The following is a 21,814-nucleotide window of genomic DNA, read 5'->3' as shown; positions in this document are numbered from 1 at the left end:
AACAGAAAAACTTTATTGCACATTCCTCTAAGTAAAATATTTTACTTTAGTTCTCTGTAGACAGTTCTTTCTCCCCAAACCCCATTAATGTGTGTACAACCTAGGTGGATAACAGTACACTAGGAGTCAGTGAGTTATTTTTGCTTATTTAAAATATTATGTAATATACATACACACTTGCTATTACTTGAAAAAGTGTACACTTGAATTAAAATTGCAATCTCCGGCTAGAACTTGAGATTATCGTTATGGTTTCAAGATTGCTTCTGCACAATCCTCTGAAAAGTTATTTTTAAAGCATCTAAAAGCTGCTCTTGTGAGGTTAGACAGATGTTCATATTCCTTAGAGCAACTGTGTTTAAACATGTTTTAGGAGCAGTTCAGTCACTGACTCGATGTTGCTGGCAAAAACTCAGGGACATAAAGCACAGCCTTTCAATACTCTGAATACTAGTTAGAAAATTAATTACCTTTGTCAATAAAAATACAAAATTTAAATCATCTTTAATAAACTTTAACTTAGAATATTAATGTGCCTCGATTTCTAATTTTCACCAATTGCATTCACTGTTAACAAACATCTCTCACAGAATGCTGATGCCAGAATTTTACTCTGGATATGTTGTGCTTTATTGTCAGCAGTCTTTTTGTCACACTGTGTTTACACAGTTCATAAATGGTCTGGGAAACCTATGACAACCTTTGTGTGTTTGCAAACAAATGCCTTGATAGACTACAGATGTAAAATTACCTAAAATTGTGAAGCCATGGAAAAACGTTTTTCCAGAAAAAATATCCAATGCTTTCTTTTTTAATGATTCTTTATGAATCTAAAATCGTTTTGTTACTTTAGGAACATAAAATATATTAGGTATAACTTGGTTTGCTGACTGGGAGAGCTTTTCCCTGCAAGTAATAGGGGCAAGGGCTGAGGAGGAAGTGTGTTAGTGATTCAGTCTTGCTTACTTGCGGGTAGAAACTTCCCTGCTTACTTGTGAGTGACATGTAGAGGCTTGGTATTTAGAAGCTATGTGAAACTGTTGCTGAGTGAGTCAGTCCAGTTTATTTCTGAATAAACACACAGAGGCTTGGTATTTGGATGATATTTGAAAGTGCTGCTGAGTGATTCAATCAGGAAACAAATCCATGATTTGAAAAATTGTAACTCTTATTATCATCTTGACTAAATGTGTTTCTAAAACTTTTATCAAATAAGTGAAATAGTATACCATTTGCAAAGTCATCCTCTTGAAGATACTATAGTTAATGGAGTGTCTTTCAAGTATTTATGTCAAGCTAAAATGATTGGTGATCATTGATCACAATCACTGCTCTTGTGCATGGCAACTATCCTTTTGGTCCCGCTATTTACACATTTTTAGCTCTACCTATGTATATAATCTGTCAGCTCAAGCTGAAAGTGTGCTCAAACTGAAGTGTGCTTTAGTCCACAAAAATGTAACAACTTTTCAAAAAGTAGTATTGTGGCACCTTAATCTTGTAACATTTTCACTGTAACATGCTCCCTGTAATCATCCCCAGTCAAGAGCCTGGCTGCAGCATTCTGGACCAGCTGATGTTTCTGAACAGTTTTTGAAGACAGTCTCACATAGTGTGTGTTACAGAGGCCCAAACAGGATGCAATTTTGCAATGTGTGAAGTGGCCGGATAAGATGTCTCTAGGAACAGGTGCAGTTGGCACACTAGCCTAAGCTGCACAAATGCACTCCTAGCCACTACTGAAACCTGGCATTCAGGTTCAAGGGTGAGTCCAAAACTATACCCAAACTGCAAGCCTGAGTCTTCAGAGGGAATATAACCCCATCTATCATTGGTTGGATCCCTATTCCCTGATCTGCCTTTTAACTAACCAAGATTACCAGTCTGGATTAAGCTTCAATTTGTTTGCCCTCATCAAGTCCATTAGCAACATCTTCTGGCTTATGGGTACTGGTAATTTGATGCATAAATTGCAGTAACTATTCTTCTCTAAAAGGGTGGGGGACCTATTAGGATGTCCATCCTGGGAGGCTAATGGATTCAAGAAGGCGTGCTCCTGTTGAAGCACATATTCTGGAGACAATCATTCCTGTTTTCTCCCGCTTTACAGTATTTATTACTTAGTATTTATCTGGGCTGAGGGCAATGAAGCAAACAGACACAACTAGGATGAGTTGGAGGAAAACACATCTAATTCAAACGTAGGTAAGAGCTCATTATCAAGCTTACTCTATGCTGGTGATGGGAGCAAAGCAGTATTGTTGAATGACTTTCAGCTTTTAGGACCTGAGCATGTGGACAAGGTGTGTCATAAAGTTTGAACAACCAGCTGTCTGCCTGCCCCTTGTGGCTTATATCTAGCTGTGTTCAGGAAGTTATAAATTCCTTCTTATGAGGGAGTGGTCCCAGTTTCCTTAAAGGAAGAAGTTAGCAAAATCACTTCTGAAACTATAGTTGGACCAGAAGAATATGAATAACTGTAGCTCCAACCTCCCGTATATTTCTACTCAATTCCTGAGATCATCACAAGTTCTGCTCAGTGTCTTCACATGCCGAAGTATGGTGGATGGCTACTCAGGTCTGGGATGTTTTAGTAACCCTCAGTTATGAGGTTCACCTGGCACTACTTTTGATATTTTCTTCAGCGCCAGGTAGAGACCTTTTTATTCTCTTGTATCTTTTAATGCTCTTTATTTCTGCTGCTATGTTACACTAAGTAGTTTTATCACTGATATTTTTAATCTTATGATGCCTATTTTAGCCTCTGCAGCTTTTAACTGATTATTTTATTACGCTGTTTTGTTTTGTTTTATATGGATTTTGATTTTATTTGTGTTTTTATTGCATGTTGCCCTTAGAGCTCTTAGCTGTAGGGGAACTAATAAATCTTAGAAGTAAGACCTGTAGTACCTGCTTCAGTTATTCCTGGAATACAAAGAAGGGAACAGAGAAAGAGAATGCAGAGGGCAATCCTATAGTTCCAGGAGAACGTCAAGGCTATAGACAGTGCCCCCTTTGGAAGAGGGACTCGGGTATCCAATCCCTCCCCTTGCACCCTTGCAACAGCAGAAAGAACAGCAGTGGCTTCTTCCCAAGGACACAAAATCAGCCTTGGAAAGGTCAGAAAGGGGGTGCCAGTGGGCGGGGAGGAGCCAGCATATGAATCTGATGGACTCTCCAGCCCCAGTCCCTCTCTTGATAGGGTCAGAGGTCCTTCTAGAAGAAAAATCAAAACATAAAATGGAGAGGCAAAAATCACCTCCACTGTTCCTCCCATCCTGCCAGCAGCAGCTCAGCAGGGCATTTGATACACATAAGCCGGAGTTCAGAAACTTCCATCTCATGGGGGCACCACCCATAGGACTGCACCCTAAACCACTCTGTCAGTCACTGAAAGACTGGTGCTCAGCAGAGGACCATGTATATATAATGCAGTATAGAAAAGAGAGCCAAACATGACACAAAGTAGGTGTGGCTGAAAAAAATTAAAACTGATTAATCTAATGCCAACGTTGACCCAGTAGCTAAAGTCCTACAACCCAATGTATCAAATTACCCATCAACTCATATCTATTTTTTCTTCCCTTTTCTCCCCACTTCAATTAAGTTAAAAATGATGCTTCACTAACTATTGTAAAAGGGAATGTCTTCTGTAAAAACCTTGTTTGAGCTCTTGAAATTAATGCATTTTCCAATTAACACTAGATTAGAAGAATGTTGTACAACATAACTTCTTCTTAAGAGGAATCACCCAAAGCAAGGTAACTTTGATTTATTTTTTCTAAGTTACCACAGCTTTGGCTTTTATATTGTCACCAGGGCTAACAGCTCATTAAGGGCAGTAAAGTTCCAATTAAATCTCATTGTTTGTAAGTACATACAATGTGTACAGCACCATGTACATTGATGGTGCTATATAAATAAATAATAATAACATAAAGTACTCATAGATTTGCAGCCGTAACTGTCAGGATCAGGTTGTATCTTTCCACAGGGACAAAAGAATCCTAACCACTGGATCATCCTGGTGTCTAGAAATTTGGTGGCATTAGCACACTGGCTCTTTAAAATCTACGCCACCAGCACTAAAGGAGATGGATTAGTGCTCTGTAGGTCAGGGATTGGTAGAAAGTAGATTTCTGGATATTTTGGACTTCAACTCCCAGCATTCCTGACCATTGACTGGCTGGGGTTTCAGAGAGTTCCTAACATCAAAGCCTTTTCACCTACAGCAGAGGTGGAGAATCTGTGGCCCTACAGATGTTGTGAGACTTCAACTTCCATCAGCCCCATGACCAGTGGTCAGAGATTATGGTAACTGCAGTCCAACATCTGGAGGGCCACAGGTTCCCCATCTCTGCTACAGGTGGAAAGGATTTGATGTTTAGAATTTAAAAAATAAATGGAAGCTATTTTAAACATCTGCAAAAGATACCAGACATTTCTGCTTTAATGAAATAAGCTGTGTTCTTCATATCAAGTTGTCTAAGGCCATAGCTAGACCTAAGATTTATCCCTGGATCATCCAGGGGTCAAACCTGTTCATCTAGGTGACACACAGGGGATCCAGTGCTCAGGCAGGGGTGAACCCTGGATGATCCCAGGATAAACCTTAGGTCTAGCTGTGGCCTAAGTAAGCAAGAAACATTTTTCTTAAAATTGCTAACTGAAGTTTCCAAAAATACTACCACTTCCACTTGCTAGTGTTCACTCCATCTTAGCATGGTGGTAAGCAGATAAAATTATAGAAAATACATCAATTTTCCCTGGATTTTGAGAGGGTTTATTTAATACTATATATAAGACTGTTCAGCTGCTTTGTTTACTATTAATCAATGTTGTGAGAGGCTTACAAAACAAGTTGTGGACTCTCCACTGCATTAAATTCAAAGCTACCAGTTGACGCCTAAGCTGACAAATTCTGGCTATACCCATATCAGCCTTCCTCAAACTGGTGCCCTCCAGATGTTTTGTATTACAACTCTAAGCATTCCAGCCATGTTCACTGGAGCTGATGTGAGTCGTAGGCCGGAACATATGGAGGAACCCATGTTGCAGAAGGCTGGTTTACAGTTTTGTGCTTTAGTCATGAGATTTTAAAGGTTTTATTATAATCTAATTTATCTTATAAAAAGACTTGAGCAACTCAGGGCACAATCCTATGTGATCCATCCTGGGTACTGGTAAACCTTTTGGGTACTTGTAATCCCCAAATAAGATACTACATAAGAGTATCTTATGCAGAGGAGGCGCAGTGTGCTCCTGCTCTGCATTAAAGCTAGATGGGCATTTTCCCCTGTCTAGCAGAGGCTTCAGGAACGGGAAGGGAATGAGGCTGGAGCAGCCATAGGATTTGTTGTATGGCTGCCACCCCAGTCTCTTCCCCTTCATGCCCCCATTTCCCCCATCTCCTCACTCCCTTTACTGAGCGCAGAAAGATAGCCAGCACGGTTCTCTCCATGCCAGCTGGGAGGGGTGTCTGGTTTTCTGGCTCCAAGGTTGGAGCCCTGTTTCTGATCTCATAGCCAGGAAACCGAACAATCCTGTGCCCCCTAGAAGTTCTCTACGGGGCATGGGATTGCTCTCTAATTATCCTATCAGAAAGCACTCTTTAAAGAAAAAATCATTTATCTAACTACTTGGCAGTAATCCTATCTTACAGGCATCTTAAGAAAATCAGGGTAAAATAAGCTTTCTTTTAGCAATGGCTCCTTTCATGTAAACGTAATTTTATAGATGTGTCTCTACATTTGGTTGTATGGGCAAGAAAGGGATTAGAATTTCAATTGCCCTCTTTAAATAGAGTTAAAGCCTGAACTGCATAATGCCAAAAATTGACAGCTTAAAATAGTGTTTTAATTTAAGGGCTGTGCTTCAAATAAGAACAGTTAGGTTCTAATTAACATTCCCGACTGTTTTTCCTGCTCTCGAAACCGGTGATGCTAAAGGTTCTACCCGCTATTAAACAGATGCAAGGGAACACCAAGAGCTCCATCACACCAGTGGTTTAACGCACTCTCTCCATGTCTCGTATCTGGTATTGCAGCGTGGGACTCACATGACGTCATCCGTGTCCTGCACCCTACTTGCCTCATTTCCTCTGTTTTGCTTATTATTTTGGTGCGGGGAAAGTCTGGATTATTTTCCCTAAGTGGATTTAATGCACCCTTAAAGCCTCCGTATATTGCTGTCTTCTCTTTTCTTTGTTGGGTGTGCTTTGAATGGAGTCTTGCTGACAAAAGGGGATGGCAGGGTGGTTCTCCTCCAGCACGCCATGTCGAATGAATAGATTTGTGCTCAGTTGGTTGAACAGACTTTTTACTGCTCCAACCCCACCCTCACTGGCCGCAGAAATATAGCCCAGTCAATGAAACGTTATATCAGTCAATCACAATAAAGCTAGAGAGGGGGGGTGAAGGAGCCCACGTCCCTGAGGACCCCAGTAGATCTGTTTTTATGAACTGGAGATGCACAGCTGCACATTATCAAAGTAAAGGAAAACAGATCCTTGGTGGAGTATCAGGAGAATGGTTGATGGGTGGGGGGGGGGGATTTAAAAAAATTCTAAAAATCAAGGCATGAAGGGATCTGATTCAAACTTGGCATGGCTAAAGCCCTCCTTAAGAGCTATCACCATGCCAAGTTGCATCTCTTTATCTTTAAAAATTATGCAGATGTAAGCATTTCTGTTAATTTCCATTTTAAAATATCCTTAAAATCAAGGCATGAACAGATCGGATTCAAACTTGGCATGGCTAAAGCCCTTCTTAAGAGCTACCACTGTGCCAAGTTTCATCTCTTTAACTTTACAAATTATGCAGATGTAAGCATTTTGGTTAGGAACAGATGTTAATATCAAAGTTACCCCTCACCCTACTCAGCCTCTTCTAAATATGGAGATGTTCAATTAAGAAACACACACACAGCATTGATGCCTGAAAACTGTTGGATAATTTTGGAGGCATTAGAAACTCCGACTGAGTGCAGTAATTGCGCAGTTTCAGGCTGCCATATAATATATATATTCGTTTATTCGTTCAGTCACTTCCGACACTTTGTGACTTCATGGACCAGCCCACGCCAGAGCTTTCTGTCGGCCGTCACCACCCCTAGCTCCCCCAAGGTCAAGTCCGTCACCTCCAGAATATCATCCATCCATCTTGCCCTTGGTCGGCCCCTCTTCCTTTTGCCTTCCAATTTCCCTAGCATCAGCCTCTTCTCCAGGGTATCCTGTCTTCTCATTATGTGGCCAAAGTACTTCAGTTTTCCCTTTAGTATCATTCCCTCAAGTGAGCAGTCTGGCTTTATTTCCTGGAGTATGGACTGGTTTGATCTTCTTGCAGTCCAAGGCACTCTCGGAATTTTCCTCCAACACCACAGTTCAAAAGCATTTATTTCCTTCGCTCAGCCTTCCTTATGGTCCAGCTCTCGCAGCCATAGGTTACTACGGGGAATACCATTGCTTTAACTATGCGGACCTTTGTTGTCAGTGTGGTGTCTCTGCTCTTAACTATTTTATCAAGATTTGTCATTGCTCTCCTCCCAAGAAGTAAATGGTTTTAATTTTTGTGAACCGCCCAGAGAGCTCCGGCTATTGGGCGGTATAGAAATGTAATAAATAAATAAATAAATAATAAACGTCTTCTGATTTCCTGGCTGCCGTCAGCGTCTGCAGTAATCTTTGCGCCCAGAAATACAAAGTCTGTCACTGCCTCCACGTTTTCTCCCTCTATTTGCCAGTTATCAATCAAGCTGGTTGCCATAATCTTGGTTTTTTTGAGGTTTAACTGCAACCCAGCTTTTGCACTTTCTTCTTTCACCTTCGTCATAAGGCTCCTCAGCTCCTCCTCGCTCTTTCAGCCATCAAAGTGGTATCATCTGCATATCTGAGATTGTTAATGTTTCTTCCTGCGATTTTAACCCCAACCTTGGATTGTCAAGCCCAGCACGTCGCATGATGTGTTCTGCATACAAGTTGAATAGGTAAGGTGAGAGTATATAACCCTGCCATACTCCTTTCCCAATCTTAAACCAGTCCGTTGTTCCGTGGTCTGTTCTTACCGTTGCTACTTGGTCATTATACAGATTCCTCAGGAGGCAGACAAGATGACTTGGTATCATATATAATTAACTGCAGGGAAAGGCGAACTTAGGAGGCGGGGCAGGAGATTTCGCCGGCATAATAAAGATACAGGTGAAAAGATACATGAACTGAAATAGCACAACAATGCACAAACGTTAAAGCCCCCAGCACTAGACTCACTAAGGAAACAGAGTATGTGTGTGTGTGGGGGGGGAACAGCAGACTCAAACTGGGGGGAAACAGTAGGTGTGCTGGAGCTGCAAGAAGCCTATCGCAGACCATAGGCCCCCACTGTATTATCCACTCTTACGCTGTTGTTCTTTCAAAAGCAAAAGTTACCTCGAGATGTTGCTATACAGGCGACAGACCCTAAGCAGCCATGCGGTGACTAAGGCAAGAGCACAGTCGCTCGTGCAACGTGCTCGCCTCACGTTTTTCGTACTTCAGCCTCCAAAGAGGCCGGCTGTAGCCCTCAGCAGGGCAAAGACCTGCGCTCATCCGCCGCCGCCCGCTCTCCCCTCACCTCCCACGACACGCGCGGTTTTATTAGGATGCAGTGGAGCGTCTCAGACCGGCCACGCATGCGCACTCGGTGTTTATTAAAAACTCACTGCGCCACCGTCGCCGGAAAGCCCTTCCCACGGGAAGGGAGTAACCTGAGTGAGCGGCTCCGGGACCGGCATGTCTTGCCTGCCGTTCGGCTCTCGGGAGGAAGCCAGGTCCGCGCACTACCCTCTTCTTTCTGCCTGCCCTTGGGAGACCCACCCCCCGCGGGGCCACCGTCGCTGCTTTTTCCAGAAAGTTCCAGCCGCACCACCCAAAAAGAAAAGGAGCCGATGGCTGCGCCTGCGCACTGGGTCTCTTTCTGTCTCCGCCCTCTAATCGTGTCAGGGCCCGTTATTCCCTTCTCTCCGTGTGTGTACGTTGGGAAGAAGGTTAAATCTCTGCTCTGACATGCCTAGAAATTATTTGAAATGCCAATTATGAGGCTGGCCCCTACTCCGTTGACCTCTCACCCCTCCTCCTCTTTAACGCTCACGACGGCAGCGCGTGCCTACTCGTTTCTCTTGCCCGTCTGTGATCACGTGAACAGCGCTTCAGCCAATCCGAATGGCTAGTCACAAACCGACATTCTGACGGGCTTGAGAGAAGGGGGGGGGGGAGAGGCAGAGAGAAGGAAGGGAAAGGGGAGCGACTGAGCCGAGGGGCAGGGAAGGGGTGTCGTCAAAACCCGACTCTTACCGTGGCTATCGCAACGGGGTTGAGACTCCGGGCGCCGCTAACTGGCAGGAGGCGGCTGAGGAATTCGGCTCTCTTCTAAAGGACGGCACGTCTTTTGAGGAGTCGCCTCCCTTCCGCTGAGGGAAGGTAAGGAGAGGAAACAAACCAGTATCGCCTCCGCAGACTCGCGGGGGTGGGGTGGGGTGTGGGGGGGCGGTGGCGAGAAGAGGCGGTGGCAGCGGCAATTGCATGGATGACACCCCTTTTTGAGATCGGGGTGAGGGCGGGCAGAAGAAACTGAGGGAGAAGAAGCAGCTGTTGTAATGGCTTTACGCCGGTCTGAGAGTCTCCCTTCCCCTTCCTTGTGTCACCTTGTGTTTGACAAGCTGCCCCTTTTCTGCCAATGTGGCTCCATTCCTACCCTTTTTCTGTTGTGAGTGGAGATCCGCCCCTTTCAGTGCCTTCCTAGGGGTGTGTGCCTCTGTCCCCACGCGCAGAAGCCCATCCTAGTATGTGCCCCTCAAACCTTCCCCCTGGCTTCACCAGTGGGGGCGGAGGGAGGGAGGTCTGGCTTGTAGATAAGTGAACCCGACTCCTTTGGCTCTAGCCCGTTCCCACCGTGCTTTGGCTTCGCGCTTGAAAAGGAGAGACAGAGACAGAAGTCTCCCCCTTTCTTCCCACCCCCTTTCTTGCGCTGCCTTTCCTCGTAATGGAGGTACTGCAACCCCCTTTCACGGAACACGCCACGATCCCTTTCTGCGGTCTCCTGACACACCTTCCCTCAGTGTCCCCCAAGCTTTTGAAGCGGTTTACTGGGATTGTCAGTCAGAAGAAAGCGCGCTCTCTCTCTCGCTCTCACACACACACACTCTCTCTCTCACACACACACAGCCCTTTGCTCCCAGCCTGTCACGGTGGCTGCTGCAGCTGGAGCCATGGCTGCCGCTGCTGTCAACTGCTACTCCCTCCTTGTGGGGCTGTGTCCTGATACGTTTTCTCCGCCCCGTGCTGAGGCTCCTATTTTTTGTGGGGGGAATCACGTTCAGTAATAATGATAATGCTGATAGCACTGGTCTGCAGCATTGTCAGCCTTTTCTAAAAGGAAGAGGCGGTGGTTAGCGTGCTTGCGCGCGCGCGTGTGTGTCTGCGTGTGTGCGTTGCGCGTGCCCGCCTGCCTGCCTGCCTGCCTGCGAGCGAGTGTTTGCGTACGTCGCTACTGAGGCTGCTAGAGAAAGAAAGAGAAAGCAACCAATAATGCCGTAAGTTCTAAACAGTGATTCTGGAACTTAGGGGAAGAGTATTGTCGATTTCATTCTGGTGACTGTTGTTTAAAAATTCAAACGGGTGAGAGACCTAAAATAATAACAATACCCACCTTAGTTTAACCAAGACAGCCTAGTCTGGTGCAACGCAGACATAACTCGCCAGGGTAGTATGGTTTGTCAATAAAATGTTACTTCAGAACTGCTTGCTATATGCTTTGGGGTATAGCGTTCTCTGCTTGTAGACTTTGAGTGCAGGGCCTTCCGTTTCACCCGTTTCATTCCTGTTTCACTTCTAATCATGAAACAGCAGACAAGTCAGAAGTAGGAGAAGCAGTTAAGCACACCCTTGAACTAAAATTATCTAGAGTGCTTCTTAGAATTAAAATATAAAGCAGCGTATTGAGAGCCTTGTGCTGTGTATTTATGTGTGGTCTTGGACAACCGCCTGCTCCAGTAAGTCTCATTGAAATTTTAATGGAATTATAGCCCCATGTCCTGACTTGGAAGGGATGTGGATATGAAGATGGTCTGGTCCATCTTCCTTCCATCCACATGCTACTGTAAATCACATAGATAATTATTATTGGATGCCACTGGCAGAGAATAAGTGTAGAGTGTTATATTCTACAAATGTTTAATAATTTTAAGGACCAATTTAGTAAAATAATGCACAGAACTAATACAACTGAACTAGACCACACACTACCCCGGGAGAACTACCACATGGTTGCCAGCTTATCCAAGCTGGGAAAATATTTCATTCTTCCTGACCTTAAATAGAACATAAGAAGTTGCCTGACCATTAGTTCATCTAACCCAGCATTGTTGACACTGACTGGCAGAAGCTCTCCAGGGTTTCAGGCAGGATTCTTTCCTTGCCCTATCTAGAGAAGCTGAGGAACGAACATGCAAACCATGTGTTCTGTCACACTGAGCTATGGCCCTTATGTAGTGAGTATGAACCAAACACACCCACTGTAAAAAATAATAATTTTGTGGGGTTCTTTCAGTACAGGTCCATTTCACCTATAACCACTACTTGTAGTAACTTCTGATGACCCTAAAGGAGGCTTAGCCTCCCAGATCTGAGGTGAGGTGACTCCAACACATCTTAGCTTCTTTTTTTTAATCAGCTTCTACCATTCAGTGAACCGGGCCACACACATTCAAAATGATGCTCACCATTCTGATTACCATTTGGAATTTATCATTGGAGAAATTATAATCAATAGTTGCATTTATAGTTATGATTGATCTAAAATTCCTCTTGTGTTCTGTAAGCCCCTGTAAATCTATATGTTTACCTTTCCTGTGTCATTTTTGAAACTTTTTAGGTTTAACTTTATTCCTCTTGAACATGAATGGCCAACATTCAACATAGTTTGAAATGACAGCTTCTTTGCACTTTATATTTTGGCATTAATATTTGACTGCCCTAAAAATAATACCACACCTACCTAGTAATCAGTTTTGCTTTGTTTTTTGATGGACTGTATATTTGACTCATCTGATGTATTTGTTCACGTCTTTACTTATTTATTCTAATCTTGTGGGCATTACAAATTTTCGGCGAAGCAAAGAAGGCTGTTGAGTGGAAATGTGTGTGTAGAGAGAATGGTGGCATCCATCACAGAAATGAATGAATGAAGTTATATGTAACATTTTTATAAGCAACCTTTCCATTAAAACAATAAAAACACACCAAACCTTTACCTTAATAGGCTTAAATTGTCTTTGAGATAAACGTTTGTATCCAGCCCCAGTAATTCTATTAAAGCATTTTGAGATGCCACTGTTAGAATCTCTTCTATCTTGTGGGGTGATAATGGGGGCGGGGGGGTAGGAAGTGACATTACTAGGGTTTCAGTCTGAGGAAGTACCATTTATATGTCATTTTGGTCCATTGTCCTGCATGCCAGGTTTCTTTTGCTTATGCTCACGAACATTCTGCAGTGTTCCCCATTATTTCTTTGCTTGATATGTACACCTTGCACTACAGATTGGTATGAGTCACTCATAAGTCTTGGGTCAGCCATGAAGAGGGTTGTTATAATTGCTAAAGCCATACTGTGTTAGCCGCCAGTATCTCTGCCCACATCATAGAATGGTGTGATCATGTTGTACAATGTTGGCTGTATTTTTTTCTGACAGAAGAAAATAAGGCTATAACTGCCAAGGTAACCTTGCCAGCTTTCAGTTGAAAAGACCAGCTCATGTTGCATGACAGTACTGTTAGAGTAATGTAGATTAGTCCTGCTGCTAAGCCACTGTTTCTTCCTTAGCTGGGACACTTTCCCAAGATTTAGATCTTGCTTCCTAGTCATAAGTGTGTTGCATTATATACATGTTTTAAATTTCTACTCTGAAGGTACAATCCAATAGATATTTTGACAGAAAAAGCCATATAATTCCCAGTTGCAGAACTTTTTTTCTGTCTAAATATGCATGGGATTGTATTTTTTGTTTTTTTGTTTAAGAGTCTAAATTTGCCTAGTAGCTTTCAGGTCATAAAATAGATGAAAATCCAGTAGTTCTAACCAGACCAAAGAGGCTTTAACACTGGGGTGGGCAACTTCCAAAGGCCCAGGGACCATTTTCACATGCATATACACAGAGACACCAAAATAGCTGGTTTCCTGCCAAGATTTGGCAGCAAACCACTCTGTAGTGCTACAGTAGTGACATTTAGCTTGTTTCCAAACTAAATTTAACCTTTTTGGTGCTTTATGGTTCCTATGAAGTTCCCAAAGGGCAAAATTTAGCTTGCAAACAAGCTAAATTTGGCAGTTATGGTGCTCCCTATGGGTGCCATTTTTTTAAAGGGAGGCAGTGAGCCCATGGGCCACATGTTGCTCAACCCTGATTTAACAGCTATGTAAATCTACCAGATGAATTAAAAATCTGCATTCTCATTCTGGTGGTCATAATTATTCATATGGACCACTCCATCTCATAAACATGCACTGGAATAGTGGAGAAATGATCAATGTTTTTGAGATCATCCTGATTATATAGAACAAAAGGTGGTTAACAATACTGAGAGTTTATTATGTTGTGATCTTGAGACTGTGTCTCGGTTCAGACATATCACCCAAACTGGGTTCAGTTGTGAGGAATAGGCTCGAAGCCTGCTTGCTCCCACTCCCTGTGTTTCTCATATGTTTGATTTCTTTCCTTACTTCTTGGTTCGAGAAAACCATTGTTCAGGTCTGAGTTGGGCAGACTATGGTTGGTGAAAACCATAATTTAACTCCAAAGCAGAATTGGAAATTCCTTTTGAATCATAGGGTAGTATCCTATCAAGGCTGTGGGTGCGCAGCCAACCCTGCTGGGCCCTGGTACACACACACACACAGAGCCCTTCCACCCCAGGTCTGTACGTGCCCTTGATATCGTGCTTCCCAGTTACACCCTTTCCAGAAACGCATGTTTTTGCTTGGGTCAGAGCTTGCCCCTGGAAGTGCGGTATCATGGCCATGTGTGGACCTTGGCTGGTGGGGCTGCATGTGTGCAGATGAGGGCCTAGCGCACGCACAGCTCCTGTAGGATACTACCCATAGTTTCCAATTCTGGCTTGGAGGCACGCTATGTTTTTGTTTAGGGCAGATGTCATTGTAAAGTACGATTTGCTCAAACTAGATAGAAAATTGGTATTCAAGCTAAAGAGAGAATGCATGAGCCCAAGGCTAATCCATACTTGGCTATTACATCTGAACCACTTCTGTGTTATAGTTATATGGCCTCCCTGAATACCCAAATAATGTGAAAGCTATAAAAAAAATAGAGGAACAGACTCTTCAATTAAGTAAGAGGTTAGAAGGCTTAAAAAGTAAGATTACCAATATTGATACAGTTTAGAATTAAATGCAAATTAAGAAACATTGGAACAGCAGTTTGTTATATATGATAGCATTATAAAACATTTTTGATAGAGTTGGCTAGCTAAAAAACTGTACATGAGAAATACCAATTTAAAGAAGTATACCTGAAGGTTTTGGTAAAAGGGAAAGGTCTTAAGTTAATATTAATTTAGAAGACTGTTAAGAATAATAACCCCTTCAGAATACAAACAAGCCTACAATAGAGGATATAAGATGCAGAACTAGGCTTCAGTTCTATACCTACTTACCAGAACATTGTAGACTTTTTTTCTGTCTAAACATGCATAGGATTTGTACCTAATGTCTTTTGCATCTTCATCAGTAACGTTGAGACTGCGATCCTTAACACACTGAGTAAGTAACATTGAACGTAAGGGGACTTTTTGTGTGAGCTTGCTTAGGATTGGGTGGCATCACTGGTTAATACAGTTCTGTCACAAGACAAAATAGGATGGGGTCCTTAGGCAACGTCTGATGCAAAACTACCACTAATATGAATTACGTTGCGCTAACATAAGCAATTTATAGCACAGTGCCAATAGCATTTGATGGCGCAACTGGAATTTACATTAGCAGTTGTGTTGAGTTTGATACTACCTCTTGTTTTTTGTTTTTTTTCATAATGCCTCTTGACCTTTTTCATATAGTCAAATAATATGTTTGCATCTTGGAGGAAAGTAAACCATATTTGAAACTCTGATCAATGTCAGTGACTTGAGAGACACAGATAATTCCATTCTATTATTTGTTTGGCATACATTCATATTTTTTTTAAAAAAATAGTTTTGTGTTAGTGCTTAACTTACTGCTAAAATCTTTAAAAGCAGCAGCTTATAACAGCGCTATGCCTTAGGAATTCTCGACCTTGGCGGGGGGAATGGTGGCTGCCAGCCAGTGACCACCATGAGGAACTCATCAATTGTGGTCAGTCCTGGTGTGTGTTTTTATAATAAAAATAATCTACTCACTTTGCTACCACCAGTGTAGAACCCCACATGAAATCTTTCAAATAGTCCCCCCACCCCAAAATTGCTGCATTACACTCTCCTGTTCTTCACCCATATCGATTATCATGGGGGCATCTTCATTTAGCTGTAATCACTTGAAAGTTTAATCTATTTAACAACAATTTCTTACTGATGAGATAATATTTTCTTTATTAAAAATAAAAACATCCCTTCAATTACTTGCTGTGGTGTTTTGTAAGCATTCCTATACTGAGCTAGAGAGTATGACAAGGATGGCAAGCATAACACTGAAAGTGAATAGAAGATTAAGAGAAATGGGAGAAAGAGGACTCTTTTTCCTTCTCTTTATCTTTTCTTGCATACCTCCACCAGGTGCCTTTTGTCAGTTTCCATCATGCAGGTAGGAGTTATTACTAATGCTAAGCAGTAGAGCACGTACTTTGCATGCAGAAGGACCCCAAGTTCAATCTTCAAGAAGGGCTAGGAAAATGCCTGTCTGAAACCCAAGAACATTGCTGACAGTCAGTGTTGACAATACTGGCTAGATGGACCAATGGTCTGACTCAGTAAAAGGCAGTTCCTATGAGTTCCTGAACCAAGCTCCTCCAGATAATAGCCAATCTGATTTAAATCAATTCATCCTGCTCACTTGAAGGAAGGAAATCCTATTGAACGAAGTAGTACTTAGAAGTATATATTTAGTTAGTATATGTGTTTATAAATTTAATAACCAGCGCTTTAATATAAAAACATTTATAGAGCAGCTTGTAGAAGTCAACTGAAATACCACAATATGAAAAATACAAAAATCCAGCAGTAAATACACAACAGGATAAAAGAAGCTATTAAAATTGTTCCACTCAACAAGTAAAAAATGTAAAAGCTTGGGAATATAAAAACCTCTCTTCCTAGCAGTAGAAAAACAGTAGCTGGCTCCTGGTGAACCTTCTTGGGGAGTGCATTCCCTAAATAGACCACTACCACCAAGAATGCAATCCACTTTGCCTCAGATGGAAGGGACACTCAAATGTCTTCTGAAGATGACCTGAGCATATAGAAAAGGTCAAATTAGAGTAGGTGATTTTTCAGTTCCCAGGCTGGTAGTAAGCATTCGAGGAGGGCTTTCACAAAAGTGAGCACCATTGCTCAAATACTTGTAAGCCAAATCAAAATGAATGACTGCTGCAAGGCCTAGAAACAACCTGGGGTACAAGAAAGAGGAGTGGGTGCATTTCTAAGGCCCTTGCAGAGTGTCTTTTCTTGCCAAAGACAGGGATTGTCCTTGATGGGAAACTGATGCTCTGCGCATAATTTCTGCCTGGAAGAAGGGCCTGTATCCCCAGTAAATTTAGGATACTGGCGTAATCTAACTAGAATACAAAACCATGGTTGGATCCTGGTTTGTTTTACCTTGAGACGTTTTGAACCAGCTACAGTTTAGACATAATGGTTGAAAGTTTCTACTTTTGAATAAATTTTAGTTTTAAAACTACAGTTGTAGTTTTAAAATTTTAGTTTTAAAACTACAGTTTTAAATTTTAGTTTTAAAACTACAGTTTATTCAAAATTAGAAACTTTCAGTCTCCTCTCACATGCTGTGGAGGAGGAGGAGAGGGGAGGGGGAATATGTGAGCCAGAGGTGCATGTAAGATTGGGCCAATCAGTTCATGGTTTGTTACATCTGAACTATTGACCCAGTATCCACATAATGACAACCCATGGGTTGTTGGGCCGCATGAGAGTGAGATGTCATGCGCCTGCTCATCACTTTTGCTTTACATCCTTTTTAGCAACAACCCAGGAATGCCCTGTGGAAATCAGATATGTGTTTACATATTTCCAGGAAAGATTTTCAGTTAGTTTTTACTGCCCGATGAAAACACTCTTGCATTTTGAAAAAGGCAGGTATTTGCATATTGATATGCTATGTGTTTGTTTTGGAGGCTTGGGTGCTATATTGCCATTGCCATTCCAAGACAAACTGAATGCCACCATGAGAAACCTCAGTGGCGGGCCTTCTCTGTGGCGGCACCCACCCTCTGGAGGATCCTCCCTCGTGCGGTTTGGGATGTGAAAAACATAACATCTTTTAAACGCCTTCTGAAAACATACCTTTTTACACAGGCTTTCCCTGCTCTTTAATATAGCTGGTTTTATATTGTCTTTTAAACTTTTTAAAAGACAAACTTTTTAATGTTTTAAATTTATACTTGTTGTATTTTATGGCTTTTAATTGTGCACTTCCTGGAGAGCTTCAGCTGATGGGCAGTATAAAAATGTAATAAATAAATAAATTGCTGGTGCTTGTTTCTGCATCCCCACTCCAAATATTTTCTCAGCTTGAGCAGTGGTCACAAATGCAGATTATGAAGGTACCCTTAAACTTTGGTGCTCTCTCCTCCAGAGTAAACTGGCCTTGTAAAGTATGCCCTAACTTTTATCATTGGGAAAGAAATGGCACAGAATTAAAATGTGCTGGTTGGATATGAGCTGAACTAAGCTGAATAATTATAAGATGTACAAAACACTTGCCCTGATTTTTGGATAGATGTTGCTAACCTTCTGAGCATGTTTATTAAACAGCCAGCAAAATCAGGTAATTTTGTACTAAACTGTTTTCCTTTATTTAATAGTGAAAGACACAACACTTATGTCACCATCCATATTTGTTGCATGAGCAATCTGTTGCAAAATGTTCTGGCATTTTCCAATGTGGTGGTAGTGGAATGTAGCTGCCAAAAATATTAGAGTAACTAAATTCTTCTATTAAGAAAATACTGAATGAAACAACTAATAAAATTAAAACCAAGCTTTGTTTTTCTTCTATTCTAAATAACTTAAAAGGTAATATGATGTGTTAAATTTGAAAGTGTTTGTTTTAAATTCAAGTACTGTAAATAAAGCCAAATTAGGAAAAAATCTAATCACGTTTAGGATAAAATATGAAAATTAAACTGAAGAGTGGCAATATATAAACAGAATAATTCCCATGTGTTGTATACTCTTATCTGCAGAGTGAAGCTAACTGGCTTCTGTTTGTTCTATAAACAAGTTGCTGCTTAATGGTAAGGACAGAAACAATACCTTTTGCCTCTTTGGTGGCTGAAAAGTGGTAGAGAAATGATTATTTAATTAAATATCTAGATGTTTGTCACTTGTATACTTTGTGGAAGAAGTACTTGTCAAAGGTGAATGAGAGATTATATATCTAATTAACAAATCTTGGTAGAAATTGATTTTAGGCTTTCTAGTTGTTATTGAGAGCCTGTCTATATAGATTGATTATGGAAAAGCTGACATCAAGAATGGGAATGGCCTTATCTGCTGTGGTTATATTTATCATAGTTTCAATCTTTTATTCAGAGATGTAAAATTTGTAGAAATATTGAAACTGGAAAATCATTTGTTCTCCCCTTTGGAGGAAAATATAAATTTTAGGAAAATACTGTAACTTTAGGCTTGATAAGTACTACAAGTATCATGTTAAAGAATGTGAAATATATTATGTCCAGATAAAACTTAGGTGCTGTTAGTAGGTGATACAGTGGACCTTGAATGAAGTTTATCCTCTTCTTAGCTAGGTTGCATTCTCTGTTAAGGACCAAGTTTGCAGTTTGGAGATGTTGTGACTTTCTTCATGGATGTTCAAGTGGCATCTGTGGTCTGCATCGCATGTTATCTTCTCTGGTTGATACACGAATAATTACAGCCTCTCCTGGACAACTAGAATCTTGCCCTGGTTGCCCTTGCCTTGGTAATGTCCAGGTGAGATTACTCAGAGATTACATGGAGCTGCCTATGAAATATATTCAGAAACTACAATTGGTGGCCATGTTATTAACCAGGATTTGCTGTGTGGAATATTTTACTAGTATTTACAATCTTCATTGTCCTGTTTCTCATTTCTGGGGCCACAGCTAAACCTAAGGTTTATCCTGGAATCATCCAGGGTTCACCCCTGCCTGAGCACTGGATCCCCTGTGTGTCACCTAGATGAACAAGTTTGATCCCTGGACGATCCAGGAATAAACCTTAGGTCTAGCTATGGCCTGGATGTAATTCACAGGGAGGGGCCATGGCTCAGTGATAGAGCACATGCATGCAGAAGATCCTCCCTCATCTCCAGGATAGGTTGGAATTATTTTTTTGCCTGAAACCCTGGAGAGCCACTGCTAGTCAGTACCAACAATACTCGGTAAAAGCCAGATTTCTATTACCTATATACCCCTAACCAACTAAGCCCCAACATTAAAGCATGAAAACTGCCTTCTCTTGTATGAATCTGCCCATGCTTTAAGATCCTGCAAACCCATGGCCTCTCTTAATACGCTCCGACATGCCCCTTCTCCCCTTACTTCAAGAGCTCCAATGGCAGAGGAGGGATGGTGAAGGTTTCTACTGCAACAAAACAAGATGGCCTCCAAGGGTGGGCCTTCTATTGCTGTGGTCATAGAATCATAGAATAGCAGAGTTGGAAGGAGCCTACAAGGCCATCGAGTCCAACCCCCTGCTCAATGCAGGAATCCACCCTAAAGCATCCCTGACAGATGCTTGTCCAGCTGCCTCTTGAAGGCCTCTAGTGTGGGAGAGCCCACAACCTCCTACCACTACTCCTGGAAAGATGAGAATCTAAAGGATCAGCAGTCCATCAGCTGCCTTTCCCAGGATGTCAAGTTTGCTCCTAAATTGATTTTTAGGTGTAATATTATTTTAACTGTTAATTGTTTTATTCTTTGCATTTTAAATTTGTTTATAAGTTGTCTTGTAAGCCAAGTCAGAAAGGTTTCTTAAATACTTATTTTATTTTAAAAATCTATACCATTTTTCATTTAAAAAATAAATAAATCCCAATGCATGTTTTTACAATATAAACATGATAAAATATGATAAAATATGTTATTGTTTTATTGCTTAAAACAATGATAAAAACAATTAACTCAATTAAAATAATTGGCCCTTCCCTTGTCCCTCTCACGATAAAGGTCATCCATCAGGGCAACCAACGTCTATTCCATCCCAAACCAGGCCTGAACCAAGAACCGGATCCTCCAAGAGTCTTTGCAATGTGCCACCATCACCCTCTTGAGTACTTGCTGAAAAGGGGGGGGGAATGGCAACTGAGCAGTACTTATAATAGACCTCCAGGTCGAGAAAACTCGTTTTTGGGAGTGATTACACAGTTGGCTCTTTAGATGTATTCACCACTTTCTGGACCCACCTGATTAAATCTCCCTGGCTAAATCTATCGAACCATTATGGTCAAGATGGGGGCAGGGGGTTGCATTGGTGCAAGTGTTTTGTCTGCATCAACAGGTTTCATCAGCTGAAATTGATCCCACAAAACTGGGTAAGTTGGTGCATTGGACACCTCAACAAGAGCTGCCTCAACATTGGCATTCAGATCGCTACAAAGACCAGCAATGTTGTACTCAAACTGCCTAGCAAGTTTGTCACAGTGGGCCTTTGAGGGTATCAAAGGAGGGTATCAAAGGAGAAGAAGACACTAAGCCTCATACAATTCAAAGAAGCTCCACTAGACAGCTATTTGAAGATGCAATGGAATCAGCAATGTAACCCTTCTTCACTGGCTTCACTGCCATGCAGTAGGCATGATTATGTGCTCTCACATGCCAAAAGTGTTCTAGCCTTTGTCCAACCTGCCTCATCACCCAAAGCACTGCAGAAAATCTCAGAGCCACTCAGGCTCCACACTGTCAGAGAGGGTGCTCAGGAATGATAGTCTCAATAGCCCACTTCACCTCACCATTCCATAATGAGACCAGGGCCTCAACAGGGTCATCAGCTCTAGCAACTAGAAAATCCACCAGAACATTCAGGAAGCCCACAGTTTCTGCAAGTCTCCCGGGGCAGTCAATTTTATCGCTGGGGTGGGAGTAAAAGATGTCATGAAACCAAACTTCACCAGGAAGTGGTCTGACCATGACAATAAGGCGTTTTAACCCCCCACCATCGCCATCAGACCACCCTTGACTGAAAAAAAATATTTAGACACACACACACAATTTCAGCAATGACTATCTAGGCCTAAATATCATCCCAGTCAAGTTCCAGGCTAGGTTTTCAGAAAGAAACTGCCTTGGTCACCATAGAGGTCGGCAAAAACATTGCTATACTGACCTTTGGATTCAAGAAGCTTAACGAAACGTAACTGATTGTAACAATATTATTTTAAAACACTGTTTTGAAAAACATTTCCCTTGTTCTGAAAGCATTTTTTATATAAGAGACTTCTTCAATCCCCTTCCCAAATTACAATTCTATCTATTTTAAAGTGGGGGAGCCTCCCTCCCCACCCTTGAATTCATCTCTTCCCCTTCTCCCCAGCACTCTGAGTGCCCCCAATTTTAGTATACCAGGACAGAGGCTAGACACCAA

The 21,814-nt window shown here is 41.8% G+C and overlaps 1 protein-coding gene across 2 annotated transcripts in view; it reads left to right on the top strand.

The window, feature by feature from the left end:
- The first annotated feature begins 9,288 nt into the window (after nucleotides 1-9,288).
- Nucleotides 9,289-21,814, top strand: part of ANKRD12 (ankyrin repeat domain 12) — a 61,233-nt gene continuing 48,707 nt past the window's right edge. For both annotated transcript variants that reach the window (XM_063130562.1, XM_063130561.1), the window contains exon 1: nucleotides 9,289-9,451. The gene's annotated coding sequence lies outside the window, so the exon portion shown is untranslated. The remainder of the gene's footprint in view (nucleotides 9,452-21,814) is intronic.

Source organism: Elgaria multicarinata, chromosome 7 (genome assembly GCF_023053635.1).
Source record: "Elgaria multicarinata webbii isolate HBS135686 ecotype San Diego chromosome 7, rElgMul1.1.pri, whole genome shotgun sequence".
Taxonomy (NCBI): Eukaryota; Metazoa; Chordata; class Lepidosauria; order Squamata; family Anguidae; genus Elgaria; species Elgaria multicarinata.
Note: the sequence above shows the minus strand (reverse complement) of the source record. Positions and strands in the feature narration are given on the sequence as shown.